Source organism: Coptis chinensis, chromosome 3 (assembly GCF_015680905.1).
Source record: "Coptis chinensis isolate HL-2020 chromosome 3, ASM1568090v1, whole genome shotgun sequence".
In the NCBI taxonomy this organism is placed as follows: domain Eukaryota; kingdom Viridiplantae; phylum Streptophyta; class Magnoliopsida; order Ranunculales; family Ranunculaceae; genus Coptis; species Coptis chinensis.
In genome coordinates, this window is record NC_141458.1 from 115,847,752 (window position 1) to 115,872,203 (window position 24,452).

The 24,452-nt window shown below is 39.0% G+C and overlaps 1 long non-coding RNA gene across 1 annotated transcript; it reads right to left on the reverse strand.

Moving 5' to 3' along the window:
• Window positions 1–1,242: 1,242 nt before the first annotated feature.
• On the reverse strand, window positions 1,243–6,160 carry LOC147513331 (uncharacterized). The gene is made up of 3 exons (XR_015217371.1): window positions 6,030–6,160; window positions 5,886–5,934; window positions 1,243–1,344 (listed from the first exon to the last, which is right to left on the reverse strand). It is a non-coding gene; the product is annotated as an uncharacterized LOC147513331 (long non-coding RNA).
• Window positions 6,161–24,452: the final 18,292 nt, after the last annotated feature.

The window sequence follows — 24,452 nt, forward strand, 5'->3', positions numbered from 1 at the left end:
CAACGTATCACACAACAAGCCAGGAACACCAAACAACATATGGTTCTCAAGTTAGTAATTTACATCACAGTGACTTGTGAGGCTAACATAACACGAAAAAACACAACTTAAGTCTATTACTTAACCAAATTAAGGCATTCTTTACAACACATGAAAATGCATATATAAACATAATATAATTCGATTTGTGACTAAGGGCGGGAAATGACAGTATCATGGGCTTGAGGTGATTTGTGAAAAATCAAAGAACCTACAACATATAGTTTATCAAGGACAAACAAAGATTTCAGAGCTGATTTACCCACTAGATAAGAAAATAATAGATACTTTGACAAGTATAACAACCAACAACTGAACCTCTACAATACCCATATCACAGACAAGCTATGGCTATCCATATTGATAGTCAATATTCAACATTGTCAGGTATGATATACCTCACAAGTAAATAGTTGTGAGTTCACATGAATGTCCAAGTCCCAATCCAGTTTTTTAGTCTATCAAGGCTCAGGTATTAAATTCAATGTAAAGTACTAATTAATCTTCAAAAACAAACAAATATACTTTATAATCACCAAAATCCACTGTCCATTAATCCCCAAGCGTAAATACTCCTCCAGTCCTCCACAAAAGAATAATGCAAAGACTAAACATTAAGTTGTATAAAAGCGAAGCACAAATACAAACTAAGTGACAATTCCCAAAGCATAAAAATAAGGCCGTATCCTCTTTCTCTCCAAACTTCTTCTCCATTAACATAGATACAATTTCACTAAAGACAACAGAAAAAGGAATGCACAAACCTTTAACACCAAATTCTCAAAAAGAAGATAAAATCATACAGATGCATTGAATTCATATATCATATAACTGCGCAAGCATACCCTAACAGTGCATTTCTGCGTAAGTATTGCAAATTGTCGAAGTTATATCTGAGATAAAATACTCTTCAAAACTGAAGATGTAATGCAAACGGACGACCAAAAATAAATAAAAATCACTAACAATTGCAGTTCTAAGAAGGCATCTGAGACTCAAGCTTTAAACACAACTATGAGCATTCTACACGAGAACATAGATTTAAACAATACATACATATATGATAAATAAAGGTACCTAATATATTAGAGAAAAACAAAAGTAGGTAAGCCTACTTTAATTTTATTCTGAGTTTAGGGTATATAACATGTTAATCAAATAGTTTCAAAAATAAAATAAATTCATAACGGAAAATTAGGTATACCTTCTAGCTTCTTCATCTCTTACTTTAGCGTCAAATTCCTTGCTTGGAGGATATCTTGGAAGGCTTGAAGGATCACATGCAAGTGGTTTTGTCCTAAAGAACTGGAAGCATGAAAATCAAGGGAGAAAAATAATCAAAACAACAAAGTAAAACATCTCCTTGAACCCAAAGGTGATAATATTATTAACGAAAGAGTAAATATTTCTTTAACACACAAGTAATCTGATACGCAAAAAAGTTAATAATGTTTAGAGAAAATCATATAGAACTCTGACCACTCAACCGCATCGCATCAATAACAGATATGCAGTAACTAGTACAAGGCAATAACTCCACCAACTAACTCAAATCTCCTTTTTCCTTACAAACATATTGATTGCTGCCTTACTAGATATGTGACTCGGACAAAAGTAGTCCTCAAAGGATTTGAGAGTGCAGTTCCAGCGTCAAGGTTTTCAAAGATTCATAACCATTCATTAGCCTTTGTTTTTCTCTCTTTTTCGGCCTTAGGTTAACATCTAAGCGCCGTTCTTCAAGCAAGTCAAGCGTAGAAGAAAAGCAGTAGCGTCTCACTCAACGATAGCTGGATTTCATCTAGGCACGCACCCGCTTAGTTGAAACCTGCGGGGCACTCGATTGCGGGCGAGAGGGAGAGCTGAAACCACTCTCGTAAGGCGGCTTATTCATTTCTTGGGAAGAAGCCCTAACGGATAAGAGGGAATTCACCTGTAGAGGAATCTTTTTTGCGAGGGAGCATTCTTCCTTAGCACAAGCGCTTAAGCGATAATAATTCCTTCATTTTTCTATTTCTTATTTCAGATTTCAGCCTATCTATCGATAGAGGATAAAACACTTTTAAAACAAAAATGCGGGGACTAATACCCGCCTTCTTGCGTGAACAAGAATTTTGGTATTAGTCCCGCAACTTCAACGACTCATATACACTAAAATCGGCGCATACACTAAGACCTAAGTCTTAGCCATTTGTGGATGGAACTTCAACAGCAGCTAGGTCTAGAGGAAGTTGTGAGCATTACGTTCATGCATAACTTCCATACCAAGGTTAGCGGTTGATGATATCTGCCCAAGTGTTAATTACACGACCTTGACTATCAACTACTGATTGGTTGAAATTAAAACCATTTAGGTTGAAAGCCATGGTCTTGATACCTAAAGCATAAACCAAATACCTACTACAGGCCAAGCGGCTAAGAAGAAGTGTAAAGAACGAGAATTGTTGAAACTAGCATATTGGAAGATAAATCGGCCAAAATAACCATGAGCAGCTCACGATATTAAAAGTTTATTCCTCTTGACCGAATCTGAAACCTTCATTAGCAGATTCATTTTTACGTGGTTTCCGATCAAACTAGAGGTTACCAAGGAACCATGCATAGCATTGAATAGGGAGCCGCCGAATACACCGCCCTCGCCCTAACATGTGAAATGGGTGCATAAGGATGTTGTGCTCAGCCGGAATACAATCATGAAATTGAAAGTACCGAGAGATTCCTAGAGGCATACCATCAGAGAAGCTTCCTTGACCAATTGGGTAGATCAAGAAAACAGCGGTAGCAGCTGCCACAGGAGCTGAATATGCAACAACAATCCAAGGGAGCATACCTAAACGGAAACTAAGTTCCCACTCACGACCCATGTAACAAGCTACACCAAGTAAGAAGTGTAGAACAATTAGTTCATAAGGACCGCCATTGTATAACCATTCATCAACGGACGCTGCCTCCCGTATTGGGTAAAAGTGCAACCCTATAGCTGCAGAAGTAGGAATAATAGCACCAGAAATTCTATTGTTTCCATAAAGTAGAGACCCAGAAACGGGTTCACGAATACCATCAATATCTACTGGAGGAGCAGCAATGAAGGCAATAATAAATACAGAAGTTGCGGTCAATAAAGTAGGGATCATCAAAACACCGAACCATCCAATATAAAGACGGTTTTCAGTGTCTTTGGTTACCCGCCATTCTGAAGCGACCCCATAGGCTTTGGCTTTCGCGTCTCTCTAAAATTGCAGTCATGGTAAAATCTTGGTTTATTCAATCATCCGTGAATTAAATGCCCTAGTGAGATCATCCTATGCTCCCCCTTCACCAGAACTAGAAGGAACCTCAGAAATAGCTGCAATACGAGGTTTGCCACATCCATTCTTTGGCCTTAGCTCTGGATGGAGCTTAAAGCATGTAGAACGGAAGTGACCTTCATCCTCTATATAATCACAATATGGTCGTTTACTTCCCTGCTTGCTGCCAGATGGAGCAGTAGAACGAGTGCCTCCGGACTGAGCTTGAGGACGGGATTTGGCAACAAATGCCATATGATCAGCCGACTGTGGTAAATCAGAACCCTTTGTGACATTGGAGGGCAATTTCATACGACGCTCATGCTTTTCAATCAGTGCATAAGTTTCACCAATAGTCGGAAGAGGTGAAGTGTTAAGAATCTGAGTACGAATTGCCTCATACTCAGATTGTAGGCCAATAATAAACAGATGAACTTTCTGCTCTCCTTCCCTCTTCTGAATAGCAGAAGCAATATCAGAAGTCATCCCTGGAATGTCTGCCAGAGAGGTATAGATGGAGAGCTCTTCCCATCTCTTCTTCAAGTACCCATAATAAGCAGTAACAGACAAGGATCCCTGAGAAGCATGACCTAATTCCCTGTATAACTCATAGACTCGGACCACATTATGAGAGGTAGCATACATCTCTGACAAAGCCGCCCACAAACCTTCAACAGTCTCATGAAAAGTGAATGATCTAGCTGACCTTCTTCGATTTAGAGATCCCTTCTAGCTGTCCTATTTAGCCAAGTAGCTGCTAAGAAAGCGTTCACTTTTCGGCTGGAATCGAAGTTGCGGATAGATCAGCAGATAAGATAGGTTGCAGCGGAGAAATTGCTGTTGATCTAAACCCCCTCTTAGTTATCATCTCATATCTCGTCTGATCGTCTTCAAGATCGTCTGAACTGTATATGAGACCTCTTCCCTGGTCGAATTCAAGGATTCCAATCAGCTCAAGGATTAGAATCAGTTCAACAGTCCATGCGAGGCCAGATCTTCAAAGAGGTTCATCTCTGGCTAGCGCCTCTCAAGATCGATTAAATGGGCAGTTTCCTATAAGAAAAAAGAATCAATCTTGAGTTTTGAGCAGATCATGTAAACCCCCCTTATAATCAGAAGCACATGCCTGAAAAGGGCCTAGAACACTTAAGCAACTTTTGCCTGAGACAGCCAAACCTGGATTGGGCTCTTTTAACCTCTCTTCTTCAAAGGAAGACTCTCCTTCCAGCTTCCCGTCAAGGTTGGATTAGCTGAACTGAGTAACCACAGCCTAGCGTTTAATTGGAATCGTTAACCTGATCCTCATTGTTGCTTTTCGACCAAGGGATAGTTTTGCAATTCTCAATAAGGGTTAAAAAGCCAAACATTGATTCGATCCCTCAAGTAAAAAATCATCCACGGGCAGCTAAGAACGTTTATTTCGAAGCTTAAACCTTAATTGTAGCAAGCACCCGATCATCATTCCAAGGAACCAAACCCAAGTCTCGAATTGAGGCGAATCCTGGCTTTCACCCAGCGATTGGCTTTGCTGGCTAACCATGAGGTTTGATCTGCTTTTCATCGTCAACTTTCAACCGCTCCGTGGACTACTTTCTTAAGATGAAAATCTAACTAAAGGTTCCTAAAGACAAACCCTCATTGGTGGTGGTGTTTACCCTAAAAGTAGCTCCAAGTCCCGGTAAATGCATCTCAAATCCCTGTTAGACAGGTTTTCCCAGGCCCGGCTAGTTATTCTATTCCGAGGACCGGCATCCCTCATTTTCATATAGGTCTGTTTGTTTTGAAAAACCACGCATCTGCACCAGAATCAACTAAAGCAGGTTTTACCTTTGCTGTTGTGAAGTTCAGATTCATTAGCCTTTGGCTACAGCTAGCGAGTTAGGTAAATACAGGATTCTATCCGAAAAGAATTTCTATGTGCAGAATAGCATGTTTAACCTAGCCTGCGGGAACTTCAAAACCAACCATCTTTTCCCAGTCAAAAGATCTTCATCGACACCTATTAACCAATCAGCTTATCTAATATAAGAGGGTGATGAATTAAATTGCTTGTGGGATTCTGACTAGGTCTATGACCAAACTCAAAGCCCTCCCACACAATTCCTAACTAAGATATCCACTGTTACTTCATCATTTTTTTAGATACATTGCTGAAGACTAGACCAATATCTGCAATTCTCTATTTACAAGGAGACAGACATTAAAGGTAGTCTACTCGTACCTTAACTGAATCTTGTTATGTAAAGACTAAGTTCTATACATCACTTGATTTTTGTCCAACTAATAGAAAGGTTTTCGGACCAAGTGTAAAACCAAACCATCTTGTCTATAGTACTCAGCTACCTTAAACACACAAAGGAAAACTAAAGGTCTCGTACACTAGGCTTCAGTATATTTTAGCATAACAAGTTCAGTAATGCCTAAGGTGCTTGTTTGGCATGCTTCAACAGCACATACTTCTCAGTAGTGTGTGTCAGGTGTACATGGATGGATAACCAAGAAAACACAAGATATCAAATAAAAATCGAAATTTTTTGTTGTATTTCAAAATAAATATCATACCTTTGAAGCAAACTAGCACCGAAATTACTTGCAGTTGTGGATTAAACACCTAGAGCAGTGTGAAAAAAAAGCATAAAAGTGGAAATTAGTTAATGAAAATTAACAAACCGGTATAAGAAGAAGGAAAAGGAAGAGAAAACTTACTGGATGTCGGTGGCGGCAGAAGTGTTTGTTTGGTTGAGAGAGAGAGAGGGGATGTCGGTGGCGGCAGAAGTGTTTGTTTGTTTGGGGATGAAAAATATAAGAGAGAAGAGAGAAGAGAGAAGAGAGAAGAGCGCGATTTTTTTCTCGCCCAAAATTCTAATTTTCGATTTTATTTAGTTTCTATTATCTTTTTTTTTTTTTTTTTTTTCTAATCTAGTTTCTATTATCTTAATAACCTTTACGGTTTCCTGTCAAAACAAAACTTTATAAATACGTTACAAATTAATTCTAAAATCTGGGAAAATTAACTAACACATTATTTGCAATTTTAACGCTAAATAAACGTTAGGAACTTAGTTACGCCTAAAAAGCGTTAGTAAACAAAAAAAGTGTGCGTTACTGATTTTCTGTTTTGGTGTAGTGGTATTAATAATAGTTGTTGTTTTTTATGTGTTTAGGTCTTTCATACACGTAGCGAGGCAATTGATTGGGCAACCGCTAGAGGAAGACAAGTTAATGTTGTTGTGGTCATTGAAAAGTCGGAGTGTGCCAAAGGAAACCGAGTAGCAAGATTGAATTTGGCTTGCGAGTGCTTTCGGTGTGTATATCGGCCACACAAGAAGGAAGGTAAGAGAAGGCTAATAAGAGAAGGTCGGGAACCAAGAAATCGGGATGTCCATTTAAGTTAAAAGGTGTTTTCCAATAGCAAGATCTTGTCGATAGTTGGAAAATTGTCGCTCTTAATGGTGTTCACAACCATCCATCATTGGCGAAGACCCTGAAGGACATGCATTTGCTACTTTCGACTAACCGTTCCAGAAGTTCGAAAGTATTTGTCGGAGATGAGTAAGTGTGGAATAAAACCTAAACAAATATTGGATTCCATCAAGAATAAATATCATGATAACATCTCTAGTATATCCCAAGTCTACATCGCAGCGCGTAAGGTGAGGAAATGGATATGAGCGGTCTCACACAATTCTGAGATTTGCGTGAGTTGTTAGCAAAAAAGAACATTATTTTGAGGAGTTGAGACGGGATGAGAATACCGGGGAGATAACGGGATTGTTATGGGCCCATCGAGGAAGGTGTTAAGTTGGTTCCGGACTTTTCCAACGGTTTTTCATGTTAGGCCGCTACCTACAAAACTAACGGTATCGGTGGCCTTTCGCATGCGGTTTGTTGGGGTGACTTCAAAGCGTGGAAATCTTTCACCGTGTGTCGTGTCGCCTGATCACGAAACAACGGTCGACTATGAGTGGCCCCCGTGATCATTTTAGTAGCTTGCTTGGTGACATAAGCCCATCCGCGGATCGCGGTTCCGACGGGGACTTAGCGATGAGTGCGCCATTGGAGTTTTTCCTAACGCACACAAGCATCTATGTAGATGGCATATCGCTACGTCGTCCTTTCAAAATGTTACGATATTTTTCCAACTACGTAACTTGTAGAAGGCCCAGTTCGTGGAACACCGTGAGTCAAATCGAAGGCCGAGAGGTTATTTTCCGGTAGATGGGATGATTTGGAAAAATATTACGTGGTTGAGTACTCCAATTTTGTTTGTTATTTGCGAGAGACTTGGTTTCTTCACTGGGGATCGATTCGTATGTTGTTGACCCGACCAACACATTCACTTTGGGAGTACAACAACCAATAGAGTTGAAGGGTCTCATGCTTTCGGGTGAAGCGTGTACTAGGAAATGCAAACCGCCATGATTTTTGAGTATGTTTAGCTTAATCCACCGATTCTAGAGATCCGGATGTCCAAGATTAGAGCTACCTTCGAGAGAAGTATGATTGTAACTTCAAAGACCACCACGGATTCCTTTGTTTTCGTGAACTCGGAGGCCTTGTCTCACGCAAGTGTTTAGACTTGTTATTTGAAGAAATAGATACCCGCGTAAAAGCGTGTTAAAGATGGAGAGATAAGGTGTTGGTGTTATTTTACGAGCCATGGACTACCATGTGCTCATGAATTAATTGAGTTTGAAGAGCAAGAGCGGTCCATCCCTTTGATCGCTATCGACCCCTTTTGGAAAACATTGTCCGCTTCTCCCAATGTGTCGGTGGGTGTTGGTCCCGATGTTGCACCGCCGATGGACTTGTTCATGAATAGGTTTGCAATGGTTTCCGAAGAAGAAAGCGTAGGTTATGATTAGGAAGCCTATGGAGATTGCCGCATCGAGAAAGTACATGGCTAGTACCGCCTTGTGAGGAAGCTAAAACCAAAGGTCGGCGAAAGAAAGGTAGCTGCAGCAGAAAAGCTTCAACTGGAGATGATAACTCTTCAAAAGCGAGATCCATCTCATTTAAAACATTCTCAATGTGACCATGAAGAGTGGGTCTCGTCACAACCAAACATTACGCCCACCCAAAACACCCACACTACACCAAGAAAGAAATCTTCTCCAAAACTACCAACCCAAAACATCCACACCACACCAACAAATAAGCATTCTCCAAAAACACCAAAAACAACCACACCAAGAAATAAACCTTCTCCCAAAATACCAAAAACAACCACACCACGAAATAAGCCTTCTCCAAAAACAGTCACACCACGAAATGTGAGAGATGGCTTAGACTTTGGAAAGACGAGGGGTCCTAAGGATTACGGGTTGGATATTCCTGAAGAAATGCATAAATACATTGTTAGAGTCCATGACCCATTGGCGATGGCAACTGCGGTTATAGAGCTTTCTGCATTGCATTAGGAAGAAGTCAAGAAGAATGGCCACAGATGAGAAGGGAGTTGTACGAAGAGCTTACTGACAACCTCCCCCTTTATTGTACTTTGTACAATCAAAGTGAGGTTTTTATTCGATGAAGGAAATCCTACATGAAGAAGGTTACGCACCCTTAAATAAGTGGATGAGCATGCCTTTTCTTTGGATACTTATTTGCTTCAAGATTTAATGTTGTCCTTATGCATTTAGAGCTCGTCGAGTGCTTCCTTCTCATCATGCGAGAACCCAAGCAAATCCCGAGAGTGACCCAAGTGTTGGGTAGCGCACATGTTAGTGGAAATCATTTTGTCAATGTTGAACTTGTTGAAGATTGTCCGGTTCCTCCAAAGAATGCCAATGGCTTAGAGCTTCGATATGATATTGCTGAAAGTTAGAATTTGGCATTGACAAGAAGACAATTGCAATTTATGGCATTGAACATTCCCAATTTAATATGGGAAAATGAGCTCGTTGAAGACCCAATGTACATATGTTATCGACTAAGTTGTTTGTATGTTGTCGATATGATATTTTGATGTAATTTGTATTTTGATGTAATTTGGAACAAGTGTAATTTGATTCGATTTTTATGTTATCAATGTTAGGGCTTTTATTTGATTTGATTTGGAAATCGAGTAATCGACTAAGTTGATTCGGATGCAATCGAAGTGATTTTGAAATCGGCGATCGACTAAGTGATATATTGATGTAATTTGATATTTTGATGTAATTTGGAACAAATGTAATTTTATTTTATTTTTTTGTTATTTGGAAATAACGTTAGGGCTTTGATTTGATTTGATTTGGAAATCGAGTGATCGATTAAGTTGATTCGGACGGCAATCGAGTGATTTGGAAATAGAGCGATCGACTAAGTTGATTCGGACGTCAATCGAGTGATTTTGAAATCGAATGATCGACTAAGTTGATTCGGATGGCAATCGAGTGATCGACTAGTTGATTCGGACCGCAATCGAGTGATTTGAAATAACGTTCGTATGTTGTCAATAATGACCGAAACTACACGGTGAAGTCGTTTGGCTTTAATACAAAACGACCCAGCCAGAACGTTTGGTCTAAAGGGCAAACGATGTGGTCATGTCGTTTGGACTTTAGACCAATCGATGTGACCATGTCGTTTGGCCTTTAGACCAAACGATCTGGCCATGTCGTTTGGCCTTTAGACCAAACGATCTGGCTGGGTCGTTTGAGATTAAAAGCGAATGATCTGCCGTGGTCGTTTGGTATAAAGGAAAAACGATCTGCTGAGGTCGTTTGGCCTTTATGCCAAACGATGCGGCTGGGTCGTTTGGAAGAAAAAATTTTCAAAATTCGTTTTGTTTTTACAACACTTTCATATTCATCAAATTCCACTTTTCCATTTAAACATCAAATATCAAACACTCTCATTCATCAAATTCCACTTTTCCATTCAAACATCAGATATCAAACACTCTCATTCATCAAATTCATCCATACATAAAATTCCATTCAAACATTAAACCCTAAACTCAAACAAATTACATTCAAACATTAAACCCTAAACCCTAAACATTAAATTCCATTCAAACATTCATGCAAACATCATATCCATCAATTCATTCGAAGTTAACAAAATTACAAACCCTAAACTGAAACAAATTACATCCATCAAACTAAATTACAAAGTTACAAACCCTAAACTGAAACAAACAAATCAACTATAAGCCCACCAATGTACTTTTTGCACCTAGTCAAGTTGTGCCTTTGTTCGAAGAGGACCTTGCTTCCTCTGGCAGATCATTCCCAGCCAATTGCATACCTCTCTAGCAAACGATCGGTTTCATCGATGACGTCGCTTACGTGAAAAAAGAAAAATCAAGATAAGTTACCAATCGAATGCAAAAATCACGGTTAGAGAAAACTCAATTAAAAATCACAATACTTACAATCGGTGAACGGTTAGGGCGTTGTCTCCGGGAGGGGATGAATAGGAAGAAGCTCGGGGTTCACCAAAACTACATGAGAATTCCTCGATACCAAGTCATGTAGTTTTGATGACACTCCCCATGGATAAGATTTAAATAGGTCCTCGGTTGCAGAGTTGAATCAATGTGATTCCGCCACGACTCGATAAAAAGTGGCCTAATATTGGTCCAACTCACCTCATACCGTGTCCCGCCACAGTTCTTGTTCTCCAATTTGGCATTGGAGGATCTCTAGGTACAAGTTGCACGCGGACCTAACCGACGCACCACCGCTGCGGCGATTGTAAAGCTCGACAATGTTGAAAAAACATAGCAATCCCTCAAAAATGCAATGTCATCGATCGGGTTTGTATCTCGATATTTTTGTAGGGATGCCAAACAACTGAAAACAAAATCAAATGTGTCATTAACAACTCTAATGATCAATTACTAAAAATAAATATAAAGAAACTTAAATACCAAATTGTCATTGAATTTAATACTTACATTGAACTCATTCAAATCATCAATTATCGCCGATAAAACTGCAATGCATACGTTGTGTCGTAATAGTGTGGAGCGATGGGATGTGTATGTGAGCACGCGGGGAGACGACGAGATATAGTTGAAGTTTGGACTGTCATGAATACCGAAAAATACTCATAGATCCATGCCTAGATATACACAAATAGTTAACATATTGATAGAGTAATAAAATTAACATTAAAAAAATAAACTCTAAAATACTCAAGTTTTACGTAGAAGAGTCATATATACCGTAACCCCTTTCACCTTCGCACATGTGGCGGCCCGAGACCTCTATATAAAAACGCCAAAATTGCTACACCCCATGCATACTCTTCTATCTCATCAATTTCAACAACGGCCTCGGATAACATATAGGCACTCCGGTCGGACTTGTCGATTAAAAGCGGCACATCCAAAAGAAAAACATAATAAAAGCTCTAATAAATCCGTTGAACATCCCGAAACTCGAGGCCTTCTCTACCACATTCAAGCGTCACATATAGGGCTATCATGAATCTTGTTCTTAAAATGCTTCGGATGAATTCTAGCCTTACTTTTGAAGTGAACTTGCTAGCTTCCATCTCCGCCCTAATCAAATCAATAGGGAGCCCTGCACCAAGATGTAAAGAGATTTATCGATTGTTGTAAGTTGACTCATTGTCCCTTTGCACGCTCTTCCTCTAATCTGTGACTCCGGATTTGGACAACATCGCCCAAAGTCACGGATCATCTCCTAACTGGCATATGGAAGGTGTTGGTCTCCGGGATGCCATCTCTCCACAAACGCAGAGATCAATGGTGGATCCATATGCTCGTGATAACCTTCCACGAGATCAAACAACCAGATCCTTCTCAACGCCGCAAAAATCTAGGGAGACCTTTCACATTCATTTTTGAAATTCCATTGGGATAACTTCGCTAAGTGTGAAAACACTTCCAACGCTCAAGCGATCCTCCCAGAAAACAACCGAGCACGCATTAGATATATATGAATGTAGAAACAAAAGATTTTGTAAAAGAAAATCAAAGTACACAAGAAAAACAAAATATTACCCTTCTCTCCCAAACATCGCGGACATGACATGCACCGCGATAGTCATACAACAACTCGACTTATAACGGGCCTCCCCATACACACCTCTTTGAAACTCCAAATCATCATTGGATTTTCTTTCACGAAATCCAATACCGGAGGTGCTTCTTCCACTGGTGGTACGTCTTCTACCACATATTCTTCAACATCATCATCCTGCTCATCCTCCTCCTCACTCTCCTCCTCACTCTCACTCTCCTCTTCTACTATACTCTTCCCTTTGTCTAAACCTACATCTAAACCTACATTAGTATCACTATCTACACTATCTACACTATCTTCACTAAACGAATCAACCTCAGGAACCTCAGGAACCTCTTTTTCCAAATGGTCCCCTCTACGTCTGATGATCTTGGATTAAGCCGTCTGCCCTATGTCTTTTTCTTCCAACTGCATCACCGCTAGAGGAACCGCCACCAAACAATTTCTTAACACCCTTGAATGTAGTTTTTGCTACATTCTTCACATTCTTTGATCGAGGACCCATCGCTACAAAAAAAAAATAAAATAAGTATTAGTAAACCATATTTAAATAAACAATGTACAAAGAAAACCACTAGAAAAAAGAGATCATCCCAGTCGTAAAACAAATGTACTTATAAGCTTGCTATGATAACTCCAAGTATATATGAAGAAATAGAATGAGGCGTTACACTATCCAAATTCTATCGAATTTTGGGCGTGAGTTTCCTTTGTTTAGTCAACATTTCAGATACTTAAACTGTCATAACACGGAAATCAATAATGACATCCTTCCAACAACCATATGTACATAACACCCTATAAAATATTCAACCCACAATACAATTTCTATCCCTCGTCAAGCATAGGGAAACCACCCAAAAACCACCTTGATTGTACATTCAAGAATTTGATAACCAAAGAAAAAGCTTCTCACCTATAATGCTTTACCGGTCAGGTTTTGTTCCCTCAGATCCGGACCTTAAGCAAGTACTGTAAAAGCTTGCATGTAATCAAGGTCATTACTCATTAGTCAAGACTCAAGAACATAAGCAATATAAAGGTGAGTAAATGGAATGTACGAGACACTAATCATAAAATGGTAAAAGTATCTTCTCTTATAACATCAAGCCCTAAAGGAAAATACTAGGTATGAAAGATGAGCACTATGAAAGTTTAGCAACAAGATGTAAAGCAACTCATTTTTAATTTTCAAGCGGGCTCTAAATCACATGTTTGGGGGTATCACCATGCTACCCCTAAGGGTAGCATCGCTAGTATTTCTCTAAAAGCGTATTATTACTAAAATGGAGACAATGTTGCACTAGTTCCATTCAAAATTTAGGAATCTAACATAAGGTTACACTTTAAAACAAATCCAATCTTCATACATTAGAGGAGGAATGAACAACCGCATTCCCATTACAATGAGAAACAAGATTCTACCAACAACCGTACCCATTACAAATTCCAAACCATCAAATATTACCCATTTCCTAAAACAAGTAGTTAAACCAAGCCAACAAGAAATAGAACCAAGCCAATATGATTCTTACCTTCAAATTGGATATGAAACTTGATTCAAATTGGATATGAAACTTGATTCAGAAAGAAAAACTCGATGGCTCAATTTGATTAATGCGATTCTCAATTACAATTGTACCGATTCTAATTGGATTGGGAAGAGAATTGGAATGGTTTTTGATCAGCGATTCTAATTGGATTGGGTGATTCTAATTAGATTTTTTGGTTAGGGTTGAAGGTTTTTTGGCCGAGTCTTGTGAGAGATGACCGACTAGAGAAGGTTTTTCGGTTTAGCATGGAAGTGGGGGTGTCTTGGGCTTTTTGTTGGGCTTGCATAATTTGGGCTTGGGTTTGGAGGTCGCCTAATCCAATTTTGGTGGCTTCCAATACAGGACCCATTCTTTATGTGACAAGTTAATATTTCAAGACTAGCTAAACACATTCTAGTACTCTGTCGACGGCACATATAAATCAAACACAAGAAAGATGTCCTACCACTTTGACAAGAAGACGGAGTGTAAGAATCAAATATTCACAACTTACAACACTAAAAGTAGAAAGAGAGCAATGGCGTCCTAAACATAATACCCAACTAACCCCTCATTAACAAAACACGAGATAACTTCAAGAATCAATATCTCTAGCTCTCCACCATTAATCATCAAGTAATCAATATAACAAGGTTTTATTCCAAGGTAAACAATAATGAAACAACAATGACTCAAGCCATTAATCCACATTCGAGAATGCAGATGGAACTAGCATGACATGCACCTACACCAATGGCCAAATGCGTTCAACTAAAAAGAACGTAACTTGTTCAGTCCATATTGTTGCCGACTTGTCGTTGTCAAACAATATTTGGAAATTCGAGGAAACCCAAATACATATCAACAAAGATGGAAGCCTAGAATACACACAATCAAGTAAAAGACACAACAGATCCTATAAGTGAACATGTCATGCTATAATTCTACCATTTCGTTAACTTTTATCATCTAGAACTTTTAATATTTCAATTAAGCACGCACTCAAATGTTATAGATTCATGATTATTAAATAAGGAGTGTCAAGGGAAATCATGGATGTGTTATGCATAATCGTTTCAGCCATTGACATTGTTATTGCTAGCTAGGTAAAGTTCAACTGTCCATTCCCTATTTTCAATCATCTACTATAATTCTACCATATTGACTTGAGTAGCACTGATATATGGAAACTCAACTTACCCACACTGTTGCCTCTTCTTGGACAGAGTCATAGAGTCATATTAATAATCCATATAGGGAAATGGACTCTTCCAAACTCAAAAGAAACTAAACAGGTACTCCCAAACACCAGCTTTACATCCAAATTCAGGTTTTCCAGTTGAAAAGTATCAATATTTAAAAAGGGTACAAGAAAAGCGCGATCTTCCGATAGTGAATGTTGTGAGCATGTCAAACACGCTAAAGGATGACTTACTTGGAATCTTCCTATATTGTACACTTTATGTTCTAGATTAAAAACAAGATAATCTCCTTATATCATGCTCCCAAACACGAGCATCATATCCAAATTCAGATTTTCTTTTCCAAAGGAAGAAAAGAAACCAATAATTAAAAAGGGGTACACGGAACCTCAAGACATTAGCAACCAAAAACAAAATCGCGTCTTTGTGAGTGTAATGCATTTACTAATATGAGTATGTCAACATAATCACGCTAAAAGCGACTTACCCGAAATCTTCCTATATGATAATGTTCTAGAAGAGAAACAAAAATCATATTCACAGTCTAGTTATCTTCGACCGAAGACATCTCCTAGGTGGGACGATTGATGGCGGTCCCCCCGACCATTGTATGTCACATCGACCATTACTTGACCATCTTAAGTGAGGAACACTAAAGAAGAAAATGGCATTCTAGGACTAAATGGGTATGGAAGAAATTTTGGATTGAGAAAAATAACTAAGACATGCTTGGAGTAGGTCCTTGGTTTCTTATTGTGAGCCTTCCGATTGTAAAGGGATGCATCGGGGGGAGGAGCTCACTAAATAATTAGATCTGTAACAAACTTCTTGGCTAGGATACCAAAACTTATGGGATTCATATTCGTAGCGTACAATGTCTAAGAACCACCTTACTTATTGGCATGGACAACTAATAATGAGAGTCTAACTGCAAAAAGTATTATTTAGTCAACGCTAATATTCAAGGAACAAAAGGATGTACACTAGTCTAAGAAACAATGTAGGCTAAGAAACTCAACTTTTACAATAATAGATGATGGATAGGAAGCTTAAAAATTACTTTCGGGACTATAAAGCAATAGCGAGGAGGCTTTTTGGTAGCATCACCGACTATAGAATGCATCTAGGCCCCGTTTGGCAAAAGCACGTGTAAGGACTCCTTATACTAGTTAGTTGATGTGGCATGGCAATATAAGCAAATGATGTTTGGTTTGGTAATTACCATAAATGGTAAGTACATTACTGGGTTGTTGAAGGTCGATTATGTGTTCATGAAAACATGTATAGCGGTATCTCCTTGATACCCTTTGACTCTCGACAAACTTGGTGATAATTGGAAAAAGCATCACACTATTAAAATCAATGCTGCTAATAGCAGAAACATAACCAAAGGCAATGTGACATATGAAATACATGAAACCCTAGGATCTTAGGTGAACATGAAAAAGAATGACAAGTCCAAAGCAAGATCACTATCATTTCATATTTCAACAATGTGAAATACATTGTCTGAATTACATTGTCCAATTATCAAACATAAAGCTATACATTGCCATGTGAAATACATTGTCCAATATCGAACATAAAGCTAAGTTGCTACATATCAACAACTTGCACTTACAAAAGAGTCCTAACATAACATTTTTTTTACTACAAAAGAGATTTCCAATCTAACTTTTCTCGAATTTATCTCCTTCACGAAAACAAAAAAAAATTGAATAAACAGATCAGTCAAGCAAAGTTAAATCAAACTGCTTTATTAAGGTATGACAGAAAAACTAACCTCTCCACTTGCTTCCTCATGTTCACCATCTTCCGCCACCACCATTTGCCTAATTACCCCCCAATAAAAACACATGAATCAGTATAAATAGTACTACATATGTCAAATCCAACACCAAATCTAGAAACCTCATTGACTGGAAAACTCTTGAACTTAAGTCATGATCAACTCTCAAAAGAACAAAGAAAGACAAATGCCAATAAACACTCCCCGCATCATCTCAACTAACACAAACTGAAAAGTAAAAGCAAAACCATAATCTCAAATGCCAATAAACACTCCCGCATCATCTCAACTAACTAACCTAAAAGTAAAGCAAAACCAAAGATCATCTCAAATGCCAAGAAACACTCCCGTCATCTCAACTAACACAAACAAACCATTTCCATTTCCAACACTTTCGTCCCAACAAAAGATAAAAAGGAGGTAAACTAACCAAACTAACCACTAAACCCTAAACCCTAAACTAACCAAACTCAACATACCTAAATCCTATGCTCCTTCACGATATCGTCCGCCAATGAACTTGCACGGGTCAAATTGTATGCCTCCATGAACTCGTTCTATGCATCCTCCGGAATCGCTTGATCCACCCAATTGCGTGCCTTGATTGAGCAAGCGAAAATTTCATGACGGCGGGATCTTTGTCAAAATTAAAACACAAAACTACATTAGTATATACATTTACATTTATAAAATACAAAACAAAACAAAACAAAAATTAACGTTGTAAGATATTAACTCACCGGATTATGATATGGAAGACTCTTTAGGGAGTAGTGACTAAGATGATCGGGGTTTATCATTGAATATGACTATTGTTTTCGCATCAACTCATGTATCTACTAACACACTCCCATGGATAAGGCGGAATGGGTCCAGCGTTGTTCAAGTTGAATCAAGTGATTACGCCAATTACTCGATGAGGAAAACGCAATATTAAATTTCACATCATACCCGTCCTAAGTAGTTCGCGTCGAGGTCTTTGGTTTTGGGGGATCCGAGGGTACAAACTGCATATGACCCAATGGCCTTGACCTCGCAACATTGTCTTGCTCGACATTATCAAGAAAGCATATAAATCCTCCGAAAAATGCTATTTCATCCACCGCGTGTAGCTCGGACTTCAACATAGGGATACCATTCAACCTGTCAAATAGCATATGATCGAGGGAAATTAATCATTAATCACATACTAATAATATTAATTAATAAATAAAACTATTTACATACAAAAATGCTTACATCGGTACAAGTCATATTATCAATGGTGGCTCGGGTATACTTCAATCTTGTTTGTTGTGCTAGCATAAAAAGGCCATAACTGAGTACCTATTAGCGCGGGACATGCTCAAATGATAGTCCTCATTTGGGTATGGCCCTAACATTAGGAAGTTCTCATAAATCCATGCCTACATTAATATAGACACCGAAGTTAATATTGTAATAGATAGATAAAATTGACATTGAAAAGAAAAAACAAAAACTAATACCAGTAGGAGAGTGAAATAGCCCTGAAACACCCTTCACCTTGGCACTTGTGGCAGTCCTAAGACCCGACAAGTAAGCCCGGTAAAAATTTTGCCCACGCGTAGTCTCTCGATCTCAAACAAATTTGGCGGTCTCGGATAACAAACGGAACCTGCAGGTTTGGTGGCGGTCGGTGAAGGCGGTACATCCAAAGAAAAATAATAGATAAGCTCTCATAGCAAACTGCACCTCTTTTTGGGTTGGACGCCTTCTTCACAACAACCCCATTTTCATCACGTAAATCTTCATCTCTTTACCTTCCCAAAGAAAAACCGCTTCATCAAGAAATCCATCCTAACTTTGGAAGTGAACTTATTGGATTTCATCTCCGTGATCTATCTTATCCGTGGGTATGCCAAGATTTTTGTGGAGAAGTCTTTTTAATGTTCAAAGGTCAAATCGGTGTCCCCGATCATTTGCTTTGCCTCGATCGAACTCCTAAGAGTTGGGAAACATCGTCCAACGTGATTGTCATCTCGCCCACGGCATATGAAACGTGTTGGTCTCTGGATGCCACCTCTCCACAAACGCGAGACCAACACGGGATCCCCGATGCTGTATACACCTAAGACCAGAGCACATAAGCCGGGTCCTTTGAAGCTCCACGTGAAAAGTAGAAATACCAACACTCTCTCCTCGATATCCCATTGTACCAACTTGTTAAGGTGCCCATGGCACTTCAACACCCTCGCTCCGCCTAAAACAACAAAAACTTAGTATTAATGTATGCACAAGTTTTAGAATACAAAATTTAAATACTAATAGACACTATATGATAATATTACCTGCCCTCCCAAACATCGCGAAGCGTGCACCGTGCATAGTCATACAACAGATGTGACACACAAGGGGCCACCTCCATAAACACCTCTCTTGAACTCCAAGTCATTGTTAGACTTTCTCACAATATTCACTGAGGTACAGGTACATGGACTTCCCTCGTCATCCTCGTCATCCTCCTCCTCCTCCCCCGTCCTCTTCCTCCCTCGTCGGTCTCCTCTTGATCATCAACACACCCTCTTCTTCACTATCGGCATGACTTAGAACTACACTCTTCCCACGATCCATATTTACGTCATGGTCATCTACATCTACATCTACATCTACATCTACATCTACATCTAAATCTAAATCTACATCTACATCTACATCTACATCACTCATCTCTCCCCCTTTCTTCTCTTTTTGATTTCCTAACTCTACACCACTTACAACATTACTTGATCATCCGCTTTCCGATCCCTCTACTTAACCGATGCGAAGTGGTTGTTCTCCTTCCTCTTTTTTCTCGGGCTCCTCATCGCGACCCGAACTACTACTCCCCTACCTAACAACTTCTTAGCACCCGTGAAAACACTTTTCTGCATTCTTTACATTCCAGATTCTTTGTTCGAGGCATTGCTACAAAATAAATAGGAGTTAAAAATAAGACATTCAACTAATTCAAATTGTTGCAATACCAACGTGAAAAACAAAGAACTAAAATAAAGGCGGTGTGCATGCTAATCTATATCTAAGGTGTGCATGTATCTAGGCAAACTATACTCCTCTATTAAATCCCCCTCCACACACTAACAAAAAAAACCCAATCTAATTCAAGCATGCGAAATCGACTAGGAAAACTTTGCGAGAACGACTCATGTAAAACTTTAAAGCCGCCATGGAGATAATGAACATCGAAAAAAGAAGCACATTTGTAAAACGAAAATAGTCGACGCGGCATAAGAGAAAGACAATATAAGACATGCGTGATTCGGAAAACTAGCAAGTCAGGTAACCTCTTTTAGTTTGTACGCGTGTGAGTTGAAATTTTACAACATCTAAACTTAAAAGAATTTCTTAGGCCATAAGCTTTTATTAAGGGGTGGGACTTTTTCAAAGCCTTTAAAGCTTTGTGGAATATCTTCGCTAGCAATCAAGGTATGTCATCAAGCATCAATAAACCAACTTTGAAAGCCCGGCGAAGTTCGCTTATTTCTTTGAAAGCCTGCCTAATTACTTGAGATCTTTGGGGTGCCCTTAGAATAGAATTCTAAACCAGCGTGGCTTTTGATCAATAGGAAGAGGATCACTCCGCCATGGTGAACGTAACTCTTGGCAACTTCCATCCGCCAGTAGCAAAATGACCTTCCAAGACAAGATAAGAAATAGGTCCGCCAACATCGCCATTCCTCTTAATTCGAATGGGACTATACTTGGTCATTGCCGTATAAAATCCAGGATGGATGGAACATTTGTCTACCCCGACTCATGCGAAAGTGATAAATGTTAAAGCGGAATCTCGATTCCTAGATAACATAAAGACATTAAATAGGCACGTTGACTCGGTCTAAGAAGCATGGCGGCGGTCAAGCTCTCTCCAACACGAACAACCGGCCTCGCCACCTTAACGAAACTTCGCTTTAAGATACTCTCTTGAATGAGAAACCGGGGCTATTTGAATCTGAAAGCACTTCGCGCTTAGCTACTTGCCCTCGGTTTCACTATCGAGCTATCAAAAGAAAAAGTAGATCATACTCTTAGACGTTACGCTCCTCCCTCTAGATAGAGGAGGGACCTCGCTTCACTCCCCTTAGAGAACTGCAAGCTAGTTACGGAAGTGAGGCTACATCCTACTTCCCAAAAGGGAAAGCCCAATCTAATACATTCTTGTCTTTCCTTATCTGTTATAAACTTAAAAAGAGAAACTACAGCAAACTCAAGGAAGTTAATCTAAGTACTACAACTCACTAGGAACATCCATTTAAGAAGGAATAACCACCTTAGAGAGCTTACAGGCAATAACTAACAGAGGAAAGAAGAAGTGAAAATCCATAGGAAGATAGCTTGCATCTCCTTCTAGAATAGATGCAATAAGGAAATGAAGCTCTGACTACCACGCACTATAGGGAAGATAGAGATTCTCCTTGCTTGCATACCCTTTCTTACTTCTTTTCCTTTCTTACGCTCTTCGATAGCTTTGCATCTTGGATTACAGAAGAACCAGATGGCTACATCTAATAGGTTAGAATCTATCCTAGCTTCCTATAAACCTACCCGTAGAGGGAAGATCTTGCTCTCTCCTAGGGAGGAGGCAGGGAAGAAGTCCGTCAACAAGAAGAGATTCGATCCTTCATGGGCCTAGCTACGAGGACTGCGCCCAACCAATTCTACAAGGACCTGCGCCCTATCTCAATCAAGACTTTATCTCTCTCCAAGGAGGAGCCTACTAGGCCCTTCACTCCTGAATGGGTATAGAGATGTCTTCAACAAAGCATGTCCCCGAAAAGATGACTTTCTGCACCTACCCGCCCCCTGCCTAAATTAGATATAAGTTTGGTACGGGTTGGGGTAAAGCTAAAACTACCACCACCTACCCTGCGAGGGATGTTGTGAGAGGTAGTACCCCTTCTTGGCCGAGAGCCGCATATAAATGATGTGGTCCCCGGATTACGAATATTAGTAACAAGAGATTGGTCTTTTGTAGTGTGATGAGTAACTATAGAGATCGAGGTTGAGATCAAATCACATACCGTTTTACTAAGGCTTGGCGCTCGACGAGTAAGACACTCTTTCCCTCTTTTGTTTTCATCCCCGCATCTTTGGTATGTCTGCAAGACCCAAAATAAAAGCGAATATAATCCTCATCAAGTTCCCTCGGGACTCTCTTTACTTGTAGTTCGTAACTTTAAGGCAACGACAACTGCTTCGGTGTAAGCACCAGTTCTAACTGTGACTTAGAATCAGACCTTGGTTACGTTTTTTGGAATTTTTGTACTTAAATCATACAAAAATGGGGTTTATTCAACAATTTTGAGTATATATGCCACTGTTTCCAGATGCAAGCTCATGACCTACGAGTCTCGAGCTCGAGCAGTCGAGCTTCACTCGAGCTCGTTTTGTAAAATGAGTCGAGTCGAGTCGAGCTCGAGCTAATTATAATTCAAATCGAGTCGAGTTTGAGCACAAAGTGGAGCTCGACATTGAGTTTGACCTCGGCTCGAAAACTCACGAAAAATCTGAAAGCATGCCAATACTGCTCGCCGGCCGACTCGATGACCACCCCTAATCAAAGGGGAACAACTGTCAATACTCGATCTTAAGTCTCTAACTCAAAAAAACTAAATTGAATCAAACATAACATTATATATATTAAAAAAAAAAGATAGAAAGATAGAAACAGTTACGAAAAACAGAGCTATATATTTATTTTGAATCAAGCAAGCAAAGATCTCCGGTCGATATGGCCTCAAATAAAAATCTAGTGATACACATACACACACAAAAAGAGAAAAAGGAAACTGAATAACTCTTCTATTAATTAGTGTATTTAGCTACAGCTTTGGAAAACTCAATTTTCTGCACTTTGTTGCTAAATAGTGGGATATTATGTATCAAGATTGTATTGTGTGGATAAGATTTTTTTGGGTGTTTGCTTAGTTGGATCTGCTATTGATTTCTCTTGTTCTCTATGTGTGAGTTACCTAAATCTACTTTGCTTAACAAACGTTTTCTTTACTAATAATAACATAAAAGAATGAGTGTTTACATTTGGTGTGTGAAAAGGATGTCTGTTCTATGATATCCTTCCTTCGCCATGAATGCCACCTATAATCTCGCGGCTTTGCTAGAATGCTACCCTACATTACTGAAAAATATCCCAAATAAATAATATATGTGATGTCGAATTAGTGCTCAAGTGGTGTCTTGTCATCTTTTCACCTTTGATCGATCAGATGAACTCTATGTTGAATTTGGTATCGTTTCTACATTTCTCTTGATCACATCTTTGTTGGAAGATTTAGACTTTGGATTCGGTTAGCTTTTGAGAAATATTTCGAATAAGGTTTGTGACTTTGTACAACTTAAAGATTTAATTTAGTTGGACCGAGATCGGTACCATAAACTAGTAATCGATGAGAATTTGAAGAGTAGTAACTTCGATTAGTTACCTTTGAGAGTTTATCCGACGTTGAAGTGTTCGATTTACTATGTATTGGTGCCGATCGGTTAACTGAAACACAATAAACATCTAAGTATATTGGTTGTATATAAAGCCACCACGCTTTTGGCTTGATTCGGACAATGAATTGGTCATTAGTTCACATAAGGGTTTGTTGTACTCGTAGTACCTAGCTTTATTCACCGTTCTCGAAAGGAAGTACGCCCAAGTAGCAGGATTGACTCCTCGCGATAAGCCAAAGTGATGATGAAACATTCAATCGAAAGTCCAAGATATAGCCCAAATAAGTCTAATTTGGATTGGCAGTCAGGTTTGACAACATACGACAAAATGATCATAACTTTCTCTAGAAACCTTTGTTTTTGGCTGAACCGTAAATTTGGTTGGAAACTAGACTTCATGAGCTTTCTAGTGGTGTGTGTTATGTATGGAGAAACGTCCTGTTCAGATTCAAGTTTGACTTTGAACTTAGAAGAAAATCAGGAATAGTTTTAATGCTTGTCTCTTAGCATCCTAAGTTTGTATTTAGCTATAAATTCTCTAAGACTTGTAATGGAAGTAGAGTAGTATTTGAATGAAGATATAGGACTTTTATTGAGAAGAAGTGGTTCTTCTTGGTGAAACAACTCTTATCTCTTTGGTGGATTCCATAGAGTGGTGAGTTCTAGTAACACAACTCTTATCCCTTTGGTGGATTTCCATAGGGCAGCCAGTTCTTTGTTTTCTCTTAGTTTGTGCTTGTATTTACTTCCTATTACACCATTCTAAATGGTGTCACAAAGAGCTTGTCTAACTTCACTTCTCCTCGATTATCAACTGATTTATCCTTCCGAGTTTGGTGAATGCAAAACTTCGATATCATTTGATGTGGATCTTACGAACGATATATATATATATCTTCTATACTTGCGAAAAATATAAATTTTGTTATACTTTCGAAATCTAGTGAAACTTGTGTTAGATGGATGACCACTAGCTAGGTCACCATTCTAAATGGTGTCACAAAGAGCTTGTCTAACTTCACTTCCTCGATTATCAACCGATTTATCCTTCCCGAGTTTGGTGAATGCAAAACTTGATATCATTTGATGTGGATCTTACGGAACGATCTATATATATCCGCTATATACTTGCGAAAATATAAATTTTGTTATACTTT